This window comes from Cyanistes caeruleus, chromosome 2, assembly GCF_971803275.1.
Source record: "Cyanistes caeruleus chromosome 2, bCyaCae1.hap1.1, whole genome shotgun sequence".
Taxonomy (NCBI): domain Eukaryota; kingdom Metazoa; phylum Chordata; class Aves; order Passeriformes; family Paridae; genus Cyanistes; species Cyanistes caeruleus.
Window position 1 is genome coordinate 119020201 of NC_141702.1, and position 17530 is coordinate 119037730.

The 17530-nt window shown below is 40.3% G+C and overlaps 1 long non-coding RNA gene across 2 annotated transcripts; it reads left to right on the plus strand.

The window, feature by feature from the left end:
• Positions 1-1081: 1081 nt before the first annotated feature.
• LOC111926418 (uncharacterized) lies at positions 1082-17044 on the plus strand. 2 transcript variants are annotated; one of them, XR_015282466.1, is made up of 6 exons: positions 1082-1175; positions 1285-1627; positions 2623-2712; positions 4764-4821; positions 9240-9314; positions 11778-17044. It is a non-coding gene; the product is annotated as an uncharacterized LOC111926418 (long non-coding RNA). The 2 variants fall into 2 exon arrangements; XR_002862911.2 differs by lacking the exon at positions 11778-17044 and having other exon boundaries at positions 1103-1175; positions 9240-10347.
• Positions 17045-17530: the final 486 nt, after the last annotated feature.

Below are 17530 nucleotides of genomic sequence, written 5' to 3' on the forward strand. Positions count from 1 at the left end.
GTTATTCTGAGTTGTATCAGCTTTCCTGGCAGTTGTACAGATCTCAATTGCTGGATTAAGCCTGGTATTCACAGTTGAAGAAAGCAAGGAGTTTTAATACTTAGTGGTAAAAGGGAGCTATTTTACTGCACAGAAGCTCTTCAGAAGACCTTTTCTTGCTGGTACTTTTCTCAGTGGATGAGTGTGTGTGAATATTGGTAAAATCAGAATGCAATGGAAATGTTTCAGGCAATTAAACAAAAGTTAAGTGAACAAAGCAGTGCTTATATATTTATCCTTCCATGTATTCCATCTCTGGTCCTGGGGTTTGACCCATGTTGTGCTATGGACACGTACTCCTTGGCAGGTACATCACAAAACCAAGTGAAAAACTTGCCTGCATCCTTCACTTACTCTCCACTGCAACTTTTCTTTGCAGCAAGTATTTCATGTAAACTCACCCTGTACACCTGGGTCTTGAATAATTGGGTAATAGTGGATGGTACTTCAGTTCTTCATTTCTATTGCAGTTATACCTTAATGTCTATTGTTTTTCTCATCTTTCTGATGGATTAAGAGCAACTACTCCTCCTCTCCCCCCAAACAGGTTTTAGAGAAGTGAGGTTAGATTTGAATTTGTATTCTTGCATAGTAGTCACATGCTAATGTCAAAAGTCTCTATTCTGTTCTGTCTTTTAATGCATGCACGTCACTAGTGGTTAGGTGTGAAGTGATATATCATTTTCCATTTCAAAAGCATTGATCTAAGTCTCCTTCACTGAGAGGGATTTCTTCTTTTTTTTTTTTTTTCTCTTTTTATTTTTTGTCTTAAATAAATCTTAGTGAAGCAGTGTAACATTGCAGGTCAGTCCTGTAGGACCGCTCCGGTCTCGGTGTAACCGCTGTTGCAGAGCCTGGAAACTCACTGGCACAGGACTGCAAAGTGACTCTGCAGGGGCTGGATGACTTCCAGCCAGCAATGAACCACAGCCAAGAAATGCCAATATGGATAATGCAAACAAGAGAGATTTGGGGCACATTTCGATTTAACCATCTGATTTAATTGACAGAATAAATGCACCTGTCATCGGGTAATATTCTTGTGATTAGTTTTGGCTGTGCTGATGAAACGATGTTAAAAGAATGTCAGAACAACCTGTCCTGGGACTCCTACAGGCAGTTTCAAGCTAAGGAAGGTCAGTTTTCAACTAGATAAGAGTTAGAATGATTTCTTCTCTCTTTGTGATAGCCTGTGTCTTTTACTGAGACACAGAACAATTTGTCTTGCTTATTCTCCTTCTACAGCCGCGGCAAAACAGGTCTGAACAAACACACTCCAGTGAAATCTCTGTTTCCCAGGCTTTGCTAAGGCCATTCTATGTGTGGAGGGAGATGCAATCCTAAGGGCACCCTTTGCCTATCTGTGCATTGTCATTCATGTTTGTGGAAATGGCACCTGAGCTAAGAGAAGTGCTGCCAGAGCCTTTTGCATCCCATTTCCCTCATCCCAAGGAAAAGAGTGCGGCCCTGAGGCCACACCCACATTCGGGTGATCTCTGCACAAGGAACCAGGAGTTGCTTGGGAGCCACAGGGCCTCCTTTTGCCTGGGACAGGTGACATTTTTGAGCCGTATCAGGGGATGGAAAGGTAAGATTTGGGTTAATCAAAATTTTCTGTATTGTTACTGCCTATGATGGGATGTGTGTAGGTGCAAGCTGTGGACAAGGCCCACTCTGTTGGTGTGTGATGAGGAAAAACTCTTGGTTTGCATAGATAAACTGGCAAGATAGACAAAGGTTTGGAGAAAAGCCAAGTGAGGGTGTCTCCATTTTATATGGAACTGTTCTACTGGAGGGAAGGGGTCCTGAGAGGGGATTCCACTCCACGAGCAGTGGAATCGGGCTTGCAGCTTGTCCTGGTAGCCACTGCAGGGATGGGCGGTGCTGCGCGCATGCAGCGGCTGCGAGATGCAGATGGAGCTGCAGCTGTCCCTGCTGCAAAGGGGGAAAGTGAGGACAAGGCAATTGGCTGACTTGCCAGAGGTCACAGGGAATGAATCTAAATCCCTTCAGGCCCAGGGCCTTACCCACAAAACTCTGCTCCTATTAATAACAGAAATAATAGTTTGGTTCATCACCACATTTCTAGTGGTGTTTAATCCACATTTTGGTGTACTTAAGAGCTTCAAGCTGATATTTATTGATTTTAAGTGAGGATGTTATACTCAAAAAAGAATTTTAATGACAAACTCTAGTTTTGAAAACCTGAATGTACAGCCAGCACTGGCTCCCCCGTGGGCAGAAGCCCAGGGCACCCAGAACTGCTCCAGGGAAGATACACACTTGGACACCCATTTCTGGGAAAAGGGAAAAACTTCTGCATCTGCTTCTCACTAGGATGGCTGAAGTAGCAGTGCCAGACAGGGATTTTGGACTAGATAAATAAATTCAGCATTTGAATATGTTTCTGTGCTGAGGTATAATTTGTGAAGAAACAAATTGGTTCTGATTGACAAGTCACAAATGGAGAGGGAGGGAAATTTAAGTTAACTTTCTCATGAGTGGGATTGCAGAGCTAAAGTGGAACAAAATGTAAAATATCTTCCTTTTGACTAAAGTTTTGTTGGTTTTATTTTTCCTAAGTCTACATGAATGAGCTTGAAGAGGTGGAACTTGTCCTGTGGAGAGATATCCCATAGATTTAGATGCCACTGAATTCCATTGCAGCTCATGGTGAGTGGTGTTTGAGACCACACTGCTTTGTTGCAGAGATGCGAGTCTCGTTTAGAGGGCAGGGTTGCTATACAAGTGCTCTTGAAGGTGCTCTGTTTTCCCTCTGTCACTTTTCTAAGCATAAACACACGTTACCTTCCAGCTAGCACCCAAATATCCAACAGGTGACATTCATTTAACCATGAAATGTGGGGTTTCACCCTCGCATCCTGAATAAAGTTTTGATTTCAGCCTATCTAGACACTACACTCTAAAGTTAATGAGCAGCCACTGGAGAGTGCTCAGCCTGCTGCCACCAGTGGGATGCTGCATGTGCTGGGTCAGTCACTCCACAGCCAAAACCTGCTCTTGATGATGAGGATGATGTTAAAAATCATTTTTGAGTTCCATGTGGAGCTCTGTTAAAGGTGTCTGCCAGTGCTCCATCAAACAAACTTGCCCTTTTAGGAAGCTGGTTTTAATACTTTATTTTCCAGGATGCTGCCTCCCATTGTATGTCCACTTACAAAGGATTGGAAATAGTCAACCTGAGATATATTTTCTTCCAATTTACATGACAAGAATATTTATCAGGTGTAATTGTATCAATTTCAGAAGACAGTATGTGAGGCAGGGGCTCTAAGACTTCATAACAACTCAGAAAAATGGGTCTGTGCATATTTTAGACTTCAGTTTGTCAGATTAAACACATTAAAATTCTATGAGAGAAGAAACACTAAAATATCTCTGTAAAATGAATTCAGCAGATTGTGCCATGGACAAGGCTCACAGGAAGAGAGGGGAGAAAGCAAAAACAAGTTTGAAACTTCCATGCGGTTGGAAGTGTGGCTGCTTTAACTCCTTCACCTTGAGCTTTGAAAATAAAATTCTAGGTTATTATGAGAAATGGGGAGACTGAGCAATGTATGGTATTATTTAGAAATATGTTGTAATTTGTAAGCCTGGGAAGTTGTGGTTTTTTTCAGTAGTCTTAGAGGCATTAAAGAGAGAAGAGTACCTTAATTTGGTTCTGAAAGTAGAGCTGTTCAGCAAATAACATGCAGATGCTTTTTCTGGTTTCTCTCTGTCTAGTTTTTTTACATTCTATAAATGATAAACTGAAGCTTTCATGGAAAAGTTCTATTTCTGCCACTGTCCCAGCTTTAAGTTTCAGCAAACTCGAGTAGATGTGTCCTAGGTAACAGCAGCTTCCCTCCAGCTTTGAAGCACCCTTGAAGCAAATGCAGCAAGTGCCATTAGAGCAAAGCATGTCTGGCTGATGGATGCAGAGTCTCATCACTTCCCTAGATTGGTTTCCTTTGCTTCCCCTAATCCCTCCCCTTCCCTATAGGTGTGAGAAACTCTTGTGCTCCCAGGAGTGCAGGGGAAAGCAGCTCCTGCTGTGTGCAGGTGTGGGGTGGAGTGGGAGAAGAGGGTGGAGCAGTTGGGTGGCTGCTGCTTCGCACCTGGCAGAGCATCACCTTCCCTGGGCTGGTGGCAGGGGAGGGCTCTGAGGAAACCTGGGAAGCTGGGAGAACCTTTTTCTTATGGAGAAAAAAACCAGATTTGGTGAAGGAAAAGAGAAGTTGAAGCGATACCTGTTTTATTCAATTCTGTCTCTACAGAGGGGATAGGAAAAACGAAGTGACTTTTGATCCCAAGAACTGAAGTCTAGCACAGAGTAAATGGGTTCAAAATCTCTTGAGTTAATTAGCAATGTGCCTGCTGTCCTGGAGGTGGCTTTGGCACTAAGTCTAAATATTAATTCCCACCTTCCATCCAGCTATCCCATCGCATCATTAAATCTCCCAGGAAATGCAAATACACATTGCCTGTCATTATTCAATGAGAATATTGTTTAACATTTGCAGTGTATACACAACCCATTATAAAACTCAGTGGTGCATGCTCAGAAGCAAAATGTATTACTGTAGATATCAGTAGATAACTATTTATAATTAATCCTGTAGGAATAGCAGTTCTAACAGTAAGAAACATCTAAACTAAATGGAGGGTGAAAATGCCTGAAGTTATTTCCATGGCTGTTTAGGTTACTGGTTTGGTCATTTCAGGGTCAGCCTTCATTCAGACAGCAAGAGAAGCAAGCTGGAATTCATTGCCCAGCAAACAGTAAGTATTCAAGGAGGGACTGAATTTTATGCTGTGATCTAATTTTTGGTATTTTGAATAAAAGACATTCTGTTTAGATTTGCATCATTGTATAGGTGAGGCTGGGGGCGTGTTGCAGAATACCCTGCGATAGAAGGAGTCTGGCTGAGTTCCAGTTTAAAGCCAGCCCTGCAGAGGTGCTTGTCACAGGGGTTTCAATCAGTTCTTCCAGAGGAAGAATTTTTAATTCTCCTTAATATTCACATCATCAGTTGGGGAGAGCCCTCATTTCCGTCTATTAGCGTGGCTTCCACCTGTAGGACATGAAAAATGATCTGAGCTGAGTTCATCAGTGCTCTTCCTGAGAAATGACTCCATAATCGATTTTTAGGGGGACAATACCTTACATTAATGACATTACTGGTCATTCTGCCTCTAGTGCCTCCCCTGTCACCTCTGTTCTGTCCCTTCCTGGGCTCTACCACAGCCCGTTTTCTCCCCTGCTCAGTGTCCATATGCAAAGCACAGGCCTTTCACACCTGATGACTCAGAATTCCCCAGACGGAGCTAAGGGACCTTTCTTAAAAGTGTGGGGTAGAAATAAACTGCATAAAAGGCAAATTATTAACCCCAAAATACAGTCAAATATTGCTGCATGGGAGACTGGGGCAGGAGCTGTTCCTGTAGCCCTGGGCTGAGGGTCTAAGTTATATAAAAAATACAAAAATATATATAAACCGTCCATTTATTAAATATGGTGAGGGGTTTTGTTTGGATTTGGTTTTGGTTTGTTTCTTTTAAAGGGTCTTGTTTCTAAGCTAATTTACTTCCTGGCTATTTGCGGCTAATTACTCAGTCTTAACATTTCTTTGTGTTACTCTCTTTCTCTCTCTCTTAATGAAAATAATTCTTCAATTTAAACTTGAATAATATCAGGGCTGTGACCACCATTTGCTGTCAATCTCTGGAGTGTTAAGATAGAGCTCCAGGCTTAGCCTAAAAGACTTTTAAGACATAGAGGAAAAACCACAAATGAAAAATAAGTTAAACTCTTACATCTCACTACTGTATTGGAAAATATTAGTGTAGCACCAGACTAAAAAGATGACAAAATGATTATTCACAGAATTAATTAGACTGGAAAAGACCTTGGTGATAATTGAGTCCTAGCCTTGGCTAGATACTAAATGTCATGTCCTGTCTTTCCTTAAACACCTCCAGGGGTGGGGACTCCAGCACCTCCCTGGGCAGCCCCTTCCAATGTTTAACAACCCCTTGTGGGAAGAAATTCCTCCTGAGCTCCAGGATCTTGTGGTGGGGATCTGAATTCTACAAGATATGTTGGTTACATGGAAGTTTGTCTTCAACATGTCCCACTAACTCAAAGCTGTGCTTGATTGTCAGTATTGTCTAGATGAATCAGGCTTCTGTGAGCTGCTTAAGTTAATGGTATGTGGGTTTAGGGTTTAAAAATATACAATCCCAGTAATTAGGAATATGCTACTGTGAAAACTTGTATTTCAGAGTGAATATTCCAAATCACTGTGAAATCATGGATAGAAAATGAGTTTTGCACGTATTTGCTAGGATGGGAGTGGAGAAAGATGATGTACTTCATCCAATAGACGTTTGTCCTCCATGGAAGCAGACAATTTAAAAAAAAAGATATGCAGAAATTATTAAAACAAAAACCCCATAATTTGGGTTGCAGAATGATCCAGTGAAAGATATTGTCCACATTCATTTTTATAATGGCAACAATTTTTTTTAAAAAAAAGCTAACAGTAGCTAGCTAGCTCCATTTCTAGCTACAATCAGAACAATACATTTTCCTTATTAAGCTCCTTATGTTTTGTACATATTGAGAAGAAAAAAAATACCAGGCACTCCAGGTTTTCTTTTTACCATGAATTGCTCCTTCCCAGCTGCTTGTGCTGCTGTTTGCAGAGGCAGGATCCCAATCCCACCCTTGCCACGGCTTTGGATAGAGCTGAGACTCAGAGGGTTTGACTTCCCTTTGGTAGTGGAAAAATATAGCAACAATCATCATTTTGATGGAGGCCCTGAGCTCCCCATTAACACTTGTTTTAGATATAAGAGGGTGATGGTAACTTCTAATAATTCTAATAATAAATGCCACATCTTTTCCCCTACTTCTGTTCTGCGTGCAAGTTGAGCAAAGAGCTTGTTTAAAAACCAATATATTAACTTCTTACTAGTTTCAAACAAAACATAACTGATTATTCAAAGCAGGAAACTGCAAGAAAAGAAACTATCTTGGAAATCCCCAAACACTTGCTCACTGACCTTTAATGTGCACCAGCCTCTGGACAGCCTTGCCAAAACCTTACAATCTATCCAAGCCATGCACAGCATCCCAGGAAAAATTCCTTCCTGTTTTGCTTTTGAACTGCCAAACTTTTCCATAAAAAGCTGAAACCTGAATGTACAAATGAGCCAAATGTGCTGAGTGGTAACTCAGAACCCTCATTTAATACAGACTGTCCCACCTTGAAGGCTCTAATAGAGGAATCTGAGCTGAGAGAGGGGAAGATGTGGTGCAGCATTTTTATTTTGGCAAAAATAATAATAAAAATATTTCCTATCCTTAAACCTGTATCAAAAGAAAAATATTCCCTAGTAATAGAAAGCGTTTCATGTAAGCTCTACCTGATGTACTTTTGGAAAATACAGCACAGAGAAGTCGTGATTCCCCCCTCACCAGCAATCAACCATCTGATCCCACTCAACAGCCTAAAGCACACCTTAAACCTATTTATTTCCAGAGCTCAGAAAAGGCAACAAGAACAATTTATTTGACTGAGTTAATATAAATGATTCCATTACAGTTTTGGTGCCCTGAAGGATGGCACACAGGGGCTTTGTATGACCTTTCCTTTAATGTTCCGGTAGTTTGGAAGTGCCATTAAGAAGTGATCAGTGGGAATTGTCTTAAGGATGCCACCCACCTTTCTAAGAAGGATGAGCAGTGAGACCCGACCTTAAGGTTTGATTTGAATTTTAAAATGGTATTGCCAAATAAGCAAAGCTCTACATACAAAACCCACTCCCCCCAAAATAACAAACTCACAAACCTCAATTCCCTCAGGAAAAAAAAAAAAAAAAAAAAAAGAAGAGCAATTGATCCTGTTGTAATTCAGATCTCATAATAAAAAATGTAATACTAGAAAACAGAATATCTCATTTTGGAATCAGCTTCCATGGTTACAAATGCTCTAAGCTGATGTTGAAGATAGACCAAACATGTAGTTAATGTTACAGCCGTCATCATACGATTAACATTTTCCTGATATTATTAGTGTAACTCTTAGATATTTTTTACTCTTTCTGTCATTCATATTAAATTATGTTCTCACTTCCCTGCCTTTAGTAGCTAACTTTGTACTCTGAAAACAATTTATTATGCCAGCAGAGCAAAGCTGATGGATCTGTGTGCGGGACAGACTCTGTAGCATTCATGTCAATTATATTATATTAGGGCTTTCCATTAATTTTGTCTTCCAACTTCATGAAACACTAGAAGGCAGATTCATCTTTCCCCTGATGTAATTGTATTGATTTCAGTGGTGCTATTACCAAGGGAAAGAGCAATAAATGACAGCAAATTCTGGCCCCCGAGTTTTTGCCAGCCTGGACTTTCCAGTTCCAGCAGAGTTGCTGGGCATGATTGTTGTTATTTGTTTATTTATTGCCCTTTTCTTCCAGAGATCACAATATTCTGTGACTTTTGTTATTAAGCAAATTGTGTAATCCTGTTTGATGTTAGTTTTCACTAATACAGCATTTGGTTCTAGAGTGACAATCTCATTTTGTCAGGAAATCTGTGTTACATTGCACAAGCCATTTATATTCCAAGATATTCTCTTATTAGGCTATCTCAGATGTGATGTGCCTTCCTCTCCCCTGTAATCCTGTTACCAACACTCTCTACATTAAAATACTTTCTCATGCATATTATTTCAATCCCAACAAGAAATTTCTTATGAGGGAGATGAGCTGCAGTGACATCTCATTGTTCACTTTTGTCTATGATTTACACCAGTTTTAATATAAATAGCAGAATTCTTTATTACCAATAGCTGCTCTATTTGTTTTAGAATAACTGCATAATTATGAATGAGGTGCTGTGATAATTTTTCCCCCTGTTTGATGTTGCATTAGTGGAGTTGGTGGTGAAATATGATTTTTACTTAGTTTTTCTGATGCAGGATCAATGTCTCCTGCTGCAATTACTAATCTACAGATACATTGACTAGGGCTGTAAACAGCACATTAGGTTAACTTGCAGTATCCATTTAGTCAAAAAATACAATAACAGATATTGGTGTATTGGGAAAAGTGATCTGCAGCTGTGCAGGTGGTATGACTAAGGATTAGAATAGAAGGAATAATTGGATTTTTTGGCTTATAACTTTCAGGACTTTATAAATACAGAAATCAGCCGTCTGTAAGGAGTGTGCTGCCCTCTTGGCTTGATGTGAAGGTCACTGTAGGTGGGCAGGATGACTCCAGTGTTGCTTTTTGCCTCTGCACATCTTGGTGGGGAAGATCTGGAGTAAAAGAAGTGACTTTTGTAGCACTGAGAAATCTCCTGGTGTGACAGGGTGCGGGAAATGCAGCGCTGTACAACACCCGTGGGGAGAATTGCTTCACTGCCTCTGCTAACTTGCACTCCTGTAAAACAGCAGAAATCCTTTGGATGCTGGGAGGAACTGGGAGAAGGTGGCAGCACTCCTCGGTGGCTGGGAGGTTTGGGCAGGTTCCTGTTTTCCATCTGTGCAGCCCAGTCTAAATGGAGCTATTAACTCAAAAACAAACAAACAAAAGCCTCAAAACTGATTCAAGTAGATTTCAGGGAATGCTGATGTGGAAGAAGAGTCCTAGTATTGAATATTTCATTTCCAAATGCAGTGCAAGGGGGGAGAAAAAAAACCTAACAAAAATCTCTGCAACCATCTAATAAAAGTGAAGATCGAAAAAATTGCCTGAAAGTAGAGTCAAAACACCAGGTAAGAGGAGAATCACGAACAGACAAAAACGCTGCAAATTCCATACAACATCTGAGAGGAGATTACAGTGTCAGGACAATGGAATCATACACTGAAAATGGTGTTTAAACTGCATTCTGGAAGCATTATTGCTATGCTGTACTTATATAACAGGAAAGTTTTTATTTTATTTTTGCATGCATCCTAAGCGTGAGATGAATGTGTGTATAAAAAATGAAGAGACGCATCTGAAAATGTGCTTTAAAAATATTACAATGGCACATATATTTAAAAAAAAATAAATCACTGGTTCCTATTTTTTGAAAAATTGAATGTTTAGGGTATGATAAATGGTAATACAACTTTTCATTTTTGCCAGCCCAGTTATATACCAACAGAAGAATTCATATAAATAGTTGAGGTGGATGGCCTGTGGATATTGTACACAAATAAGCTTTCTTAAAATATCTCTTTGCCACCATTGGTGATATCTACTTAGAATAAACTGACCTCCAGGCTTTTAGCACTGCAACTGAAATGGAATTTTTTTTTAATTTACTTCTGAGAAAAAAAAAAAAAAAGAACCCAACAAATTTCAGCCTTCAGATCATTGTTATTACATGAGGAATGTTTGCTGCGTGAAATACATTCACAGATGGTCCCGAAACATAAGCAGCACATACTGTGTATACAAGATAAGTCATTCTTTAGTTTCTCTGGGTTTTCACATTTAACCTGTTAGGGGAAGAAAAAAAAAATACAAAAAAAAAGAAGGATGCCAGAAAAGAAATCTCTCTCCCTGTTCAGATGCTACAGCCCAAATGATCCTTTGTGCAGCTGCTCCTCTAGTGCTGCTGTCTGACTCCTTGGCTTCCAAGGCTTGGGAAGGAAACATAGCTGGTTTAATCAAAGCTCAGTGACAAATTTACAGTTATGCATGATTTTAGGATTTCTGCTATTAGGAAGTTCACTTTATCTTGTCCAGGCCAGTGTGATATCCAGAAGAGGTCAGAGACCTCGTGCAGACTCCAGAGACTGATGGCCAGGAAGGCAGGATTCTGCTCCTTCTCTTCCCAGCAGTTCTTGTAATTTTATACCAATCAGACACCCTCAGAGAATGACACTGATTTCTTGGAGAGACTTGTGAAATACTCTTCAGAATGAGCTCCAGTCAGGCATAGGTGGTGACAGGGAGATGCAGAGCAAGTTGGTGCTTTGTGAGCAATCGCAATTATGTTTTGTCTGCTCTGGGGGTACCTTTCTCACACACACGCACAGAACTTTTGGGGATGTTAAAATTTACCCACAAAGCAATCTGAAAAAGTAGTGGGAGCTGTTGAGTACATACATCACCTTTGTCTCAGGAAATTCCTGAGCAGCAAATTCCTGGAGGCTGGGAAAAGAAGTTGGGGGAATAAGCACATCCGTGTGCCTTGTGTCCGTGGGCTGCCCAGGGACAGCTCCAGCTGGGTGTGAGCCTGGTGTAGAAACGCAGGCAGCACGTCTGGGAGGACTGAGGAGAGGAGAGCAGATGCAGATAAGTCATTCTTTGGTTGAACTATAGCCGTAACCATAGCCAGACCCTTTTCCCCACTGGCATTAGTCCTCTATTCACTCTGCATCCCAGGAGGTAATGGATGCACTGATGGAGAACAGAGCTCTCACACAAAGACACTGGCTCAGAGTCTTATCTCTGGGCTCTCTTTTCAGGTTGCTTTTGGATCCTGTGAAGTTTATTAGCTATTAATTTCTGTTTTACATAATTTTATTTCTTCTTATAGCTGCTTAAAGGTATAAAGGTGGGAATATTTTTCATTTGGTGCGTTAAACTCAAGTTCTACATAACCACTTCAAAGGAAAAATTGAACAAGGTTGTGTTACTAAGCAAGAAATCAAATTTAGATAGACATAAATCTAGAGGGGAAAAAATTAACCAGCAAATCTAAGTGGATTTCTTCTTTATGTAAGTTTACTAGGACTCAAATGTATATCCCTTCATGCAAGTTCTGTGGGAAGAGGAGGAGAGGATCAGCTCCCCAAACTTCATATTTGCACCCGTGGGTAAGGCTCTGCACTAGATCAGTAATGATGAATGAACCAGTTGTGTGTTCACCCAGACCTGCAGCTAAAACTGGAGCTAATCCTTAATTAGATCTTTTTGAAAGTAGGGGAAAAAAAAAGCCTTGTGTGTTTTTAGAATACTTTCGCATTTTTCTTAGCTCTGCACCTTCTGATTCCCCAGAGGAGTGGAGGCAGGAATGTTAAAAAATACAGTAGGAAACACTAACTTTATACCTAAGCAATGTGTTTTGGATTGCATTAAAGGTCTCGTTCTTTCTGGATTGTCAGCCCGAATCTGCAGGCACCCAAAGTTTCCAAGTCTGTAGATGGAAGTCTGTGTTTGTGAGAAGTACTCAGTGTTTTTCTGGCTAGAATTAACAGCTGAACTTTCTCCATCATTATACACCTTGAGATATAGATCTCCCAATTTTTCTTACAGCTTTATTAAATAATCTATTTTAAAAAAGATTTCTGATTTGCAACTCTCGCGTAGAGTTCACTCTTCCACCACTCCAAGAAGTCACAAAAGCACATTCTTGATTGACTGCATTCAGCTGGATTAATCTCCTGCTTAAACCTGAAGAAAGGGTCAGAGCCTTGACAAATCTTTGAGGCAAATGGGGCTGAAAGAGAGGGTCTAACACAGGGTCTTCAGTTTGGGATTTGAAAGTCGGAGGTGCTGGAATTTGTATTCATTTCAATGTCTTGGTGGATGTCAGTGTTATATAATACTGGGGGAAAAGAGGTGGAGATGGGTAGTTTGGTTTGCTTTAATTAGAAAACATGACGTTGACTTCTGGCTTTGGGGGAGATGAGATGCATGGGCTGAAAACAAAGCCTATGATCTTGCTGAGTGCTGGCGAGACAGTCTAGACAGATTTCGATGGATGCTTGAGAAAGCTCTAAGCAAACAGGCTGTTCCTACTCTGATGGGTCATATTAATATTCTTTTATTTCATGGCTCTTGATGATTTGAGTATGTGGCTCTCAAAACAATCATATTTTGCCTAATAAAGTGAAAACAGTGTTAAAAATTCCTGTCACAAAATAGGAGGCACCAAGTCTCTAAAAGATGTAGGCACCTGCATTTCTAAAGCCAACACAAGAAGGAAATGGTTGCTGGCTTCGTTATGGCATAGAAAATACAACTTAATATTGAATTCTCATCAATCTGTGTGATGCTTAGAATGTCCCAGATTATGTTAAGTCAAACAAAACCTCTCTTTGCTAACACTTTTTCTTATTTCCTTGCACACTCTTTTGCTCTATTGTGCGTTCAGGCTGAGGGAAGGCAACCGCTTTTGTGAGGACTAAGTGGGCTCTGCTGTTTCAGTTTGCGTGATGTAAATCAATATATGTGTTCAGAACCTTTCCAGCTAAGGGTATGGCTTTCTCTCCAGCGTAGCTTTTGTGACATGGAATTAGAAAATGCCTTTTCCCTTCACATTTATTATCCGTGTTCTTCTGTAGAGCAATCGTTCTGTTCCGCGTTTCCAGAGGAATTTAGGTCATTGTTTACTTGTGGCTTCATTAAAGAACGTCCAGTAGGTAACAATTTCCATCGTCAACCTTTGAATATCAAACACACTATTATAATAGTCTTTGAAAGCACTGCATGGAGCACAGAAACCTGAGAGACGCCGGAGCAGCTCTAGTCAAGTTATAAAAAGAGCACTACCATCGCTGCCTGAACAGAAGGAACGTGTGGGGAGATCGAGGGCATTGCCATGACAATTCCGACCGGCGGCTCTTTGTTCTCCTTGCGTTCCGACACAGACTTTCTTCTTCCAACATCAGGAGCAAATGATGATTAGGAGAAGCCGTGCTTGTTGTGGAGAATACATGGCCAAACACCTCTTCTTCTGTTTGTTGGAGCTACAAAATACGTGGTCAATGGAGTCTAATTTGAATGAAATTTTATGGGCTCACAGAGGTTGGTGCGAAGTAAGGAATGCTCTACTTTGACCTCTGTAGCCTCTCTACAGAGAGCTTAATAGAGAAAATGTTTTAAATTACAGTATGTTCCAATTATTGTACATTTATGGGACGGTGTGAGCTCCCTCTACGGGCTAATTTAACGTCTGCAAATTCCAATAATTCTTTTTTGTAACAAAGCCTCTGTGTAGCCTCGTGGATAAGGTGCCTGCCTAAGGTTTCTAAGGTTGTGCTCTTTTGAGCGTGTGCAAGATGGCTGCCACAAAAGTGTTTGAAGCTGCCGCGTTTGAAGCTGCCGCGTGTGTTTGAAGCTGCCACATTTGAAGCTGCCAGGTTTGAAGCTGCCGCGTGTGTTTGAAGCCGGCGCGTTTGATGTTGCTGAGTACGTTTGTAAATTTGAGGCAGACTTTAATATTGTTAGACGGTAGGGGAGTCCTTTTCAACCTTTTTTCATTTTTCACTTGAACTTTTAAAAAGTTTTATTTTAACTTTTTTTTAAACTATTTTAACTACTTATGTCAGCTGAGGAATGCTGTGATTCACAGCCATTATTGTAAGGAGGCTGTTATGTATTTTTAGTGCTGCTGGGACCATAGGAATTTTTGAGTGACTTTGACTACAGACAACAATGTGGAGAATAATCCTAACTGTGAAAAGTGCTGTTGGGGCTGCAGAAAAGTACAGAATAATTTTGACCAAGGGCAATCATGGCTTCTCTGGGAAGAAATACAAGTCTGCCCGGGTGCAGAATTCTGGGTTGCTGTGACTGGGAGGAAAAAAAATTGCTGGAAAGAGAAGGTGAAGCTTTGTAGAGGATTGACAGCATGTTCAGTTAGCTGGGAGCTACGGGTTTGGAAAAAAAATTCTGATGGGACTCCAGAGGAGCCTTCAATGATGCCGAGAGGGAAGAACTTGGGCTGTTTTAACAGTAGGGGAAAAGCATAAATAGTGCCATTTGTTGAAAGTTATGGAGCACCAGAAATATTAGGAAGGAAATGCTGAATGCCTTTGTTGAGAGCTGTGAGGTGTAGTTCGTTTCTTTTGCAGGAGAATTGTTCTGTAATGTTATACTGTTTAGGAATGCAATTTTTCAAGTCTAAAAACCGGCCAAGACTTGGAATGGGACTGGCAAGTCATCCTCTGTTGGGTGGGAGAGGGAGAGTTTTCCTAAATTAGCTGAACACTGAGTTTTACATGAGCAAACAGCATCTCAGTGTTGTGAAAGTGGAGGTTGGTTGAAACCTAGAGGTTCCCACAATTTCACTAAGTGGGTGTTCCTCAGATGGGACCGATTCACTGAACCACAGGTGGTGACTTCTCCTGGTGGTCACCTCATCAACGTGTGTTGAGCACTGTGCTCCACCAGAACAAGCTGTAGCTCTGCGTCTCTGGAGGTCCTTCCCTGTAACTCCTCCAGACCTGGAGCATCCCTTCCTGGTGAGCTTTGTTCAATGTCTTGGAGACCCTCTGGACACACCACTGGCTGAGGCACTCTTTGGAGCGTTAGGAGATGGATTCCGTAGCTATGAACATGTTCCTTTTTTACCATATCTCTCCATCATTTGCCACGTTGAGTTCTTGGCACAAGACTGGGATCTGGAGCCTGTGCCTCAGATAACTAGCAACAAGATGTTGAGATCACAGATCATTTTGTTTATAGCACTGAATCTCCATCAGATTAAATCATCACCTTTTAATTTTTCTACCCTCATCTCCTCTGTTCCAGGGATTCTTTGTTCAGATGTGCTCATTTTATCACCGGAGCTGCTAACGCTGAGCATTGTTTTGTATGGAATTGCACAAGTGATGAAATGAAAAAATGGTGTGGTACATGGCAGAGTTGGGTAACTGTTGATGACTGGGCTTCCCTGGGAAGGTTTCACTTAGGGATTTTTAATTTCTGTACAACAACAGAATGGATCTGGCTGATACTGCTTGTGATAAGTTGCTGGTATGGTACTCCTGATTTTTCCACAGGCATTTCTTATCCTTATTTTAGAATATTTGTTATGTTTGTTTGACTTACAATGCTGTTCTTACTCTCTCTAGTTTACCAACCACATAATAAAATGAACTTCAGTGTTTTCTTTGCCGATTACACAGACTTTTCATTACTTTGAGGCACTTTTTAGGTAAACCAAAGTAGCTTCTGTGCCCTGTCTGGTACAATTCAGTGGAGCTCAGCTGGATTTCAGCAGTGCTAGAGCCTGGCCCCTCTTGTTGGCCTTTGCATGGCTTTGGAGCAATGACTCTATCCATAAGCTTCCTCCCAAAATGTCAGTTTTATATTGGCACCTTGTGATTTTAATAACAAATCAGATATAATGAGTAAGCTCCTTACTTTCATTTTCATTCTGATAGAGTTTTTTATTGAGTATCATCAACCTTAACACTGTGCGTTTGGATGATTTTTAAAATAATTTTGTATCACACTTTGTTGTGGTTGCTTCTGTCTGTTTATCTTCCAGGTTTGGTAAATCAGATGATTATTTACTTTTTGTACAGCATTGTTAATAGAGAATTTATTGCCATTCATTCTGAGCTCTGAATACCTTCCTTTTTAGTATTTTGGGTGTTTTTTCTGTGGGTTTTTTGCTCCATCCTTTCCAATCCATTACATTCCCTTTGTTTTGCTGTGGTCCTTTTTAATTTGAAGTGGAATTTACCTCTGATTTGTGTTTCAGTTCATCCTGCCATCAAGTTCAGCTCCATCCTCTTGCTCTTAACTCCGCAGTGTTATTATTGCTGGGGGTTGTGCTGAAACCCCTGAGCAGCTTCTTTTCCTAAGAGCTGCTCACTGGTGTAAATTAATTAGAATGTTATCCAAAGCAAAACCAGTGCCTGAGCTTGACATAAAATATTTTGACTTTTCTGAACCAAAGTTGTGAAATTTCAGGCAACTTCTCAATTATTAATTAAAATGAAGTCTCAGCCCTGTAACTTACATCTTCCTTGTTTCTGAAATTTGTTCCTTTGTTCATTTGTTATAGCCCTTTGCCTATATCTATATGATTAGGTTTTGAGGCACCTAAAGCTGTTTGAAACAGGAATGGCTTGGTTTTCCTTTCATTTGTGATCCTGAAACAAGCTTTTGTTAAGTGAAGTTGGTGCTGCTGTGCTGGTTTATAAAACAGCACTGATAATCAGCCTTAGGAATCTCAGTTTATATCAAAATTCTACAATATTTAGTCATTTTGTTGAAAATATTTGTGGAAACAACGATAAAAAAAATGAACACTTCACTGTGCACAGTGCATTTTTTCAAACTATCAGACAAAGTCTGTCTGGTCACTGATTTTTTTTCTCTTTTCCTGGTGAAATCTTAGCAATTTGTGATATTGCTAGTATATAGTTGTACTTAGAAGGTAGGATACTAGTTTTACTTAATTATATATAATTATATTCTGCTCCTCGGTCACATACAAAAGGTTTCCAATTAGTAAGAATATGTGAAGGGTCTCTCCTATTGTTCCTTCCCCTCTACTGTGTGGTTCATGCACAAACAGGGTCGTAAGGTATGGGAATGTGGTATTTGCTCCTCACAGATTCTGCCTTACTTTTAGCTGAATTCATATTTTGTATCTCTTGATCTACCATTTTTTTTTCAAGAAAATTGTCATTCGACAGCAGTTGCATGGCTGTCATTGAAAATTATTTATGTTACTGTTGCTCAGATTCTTGGCTTCCTTTTGTTTTGCAACTTCTGTGGTTGAACAGACAACATG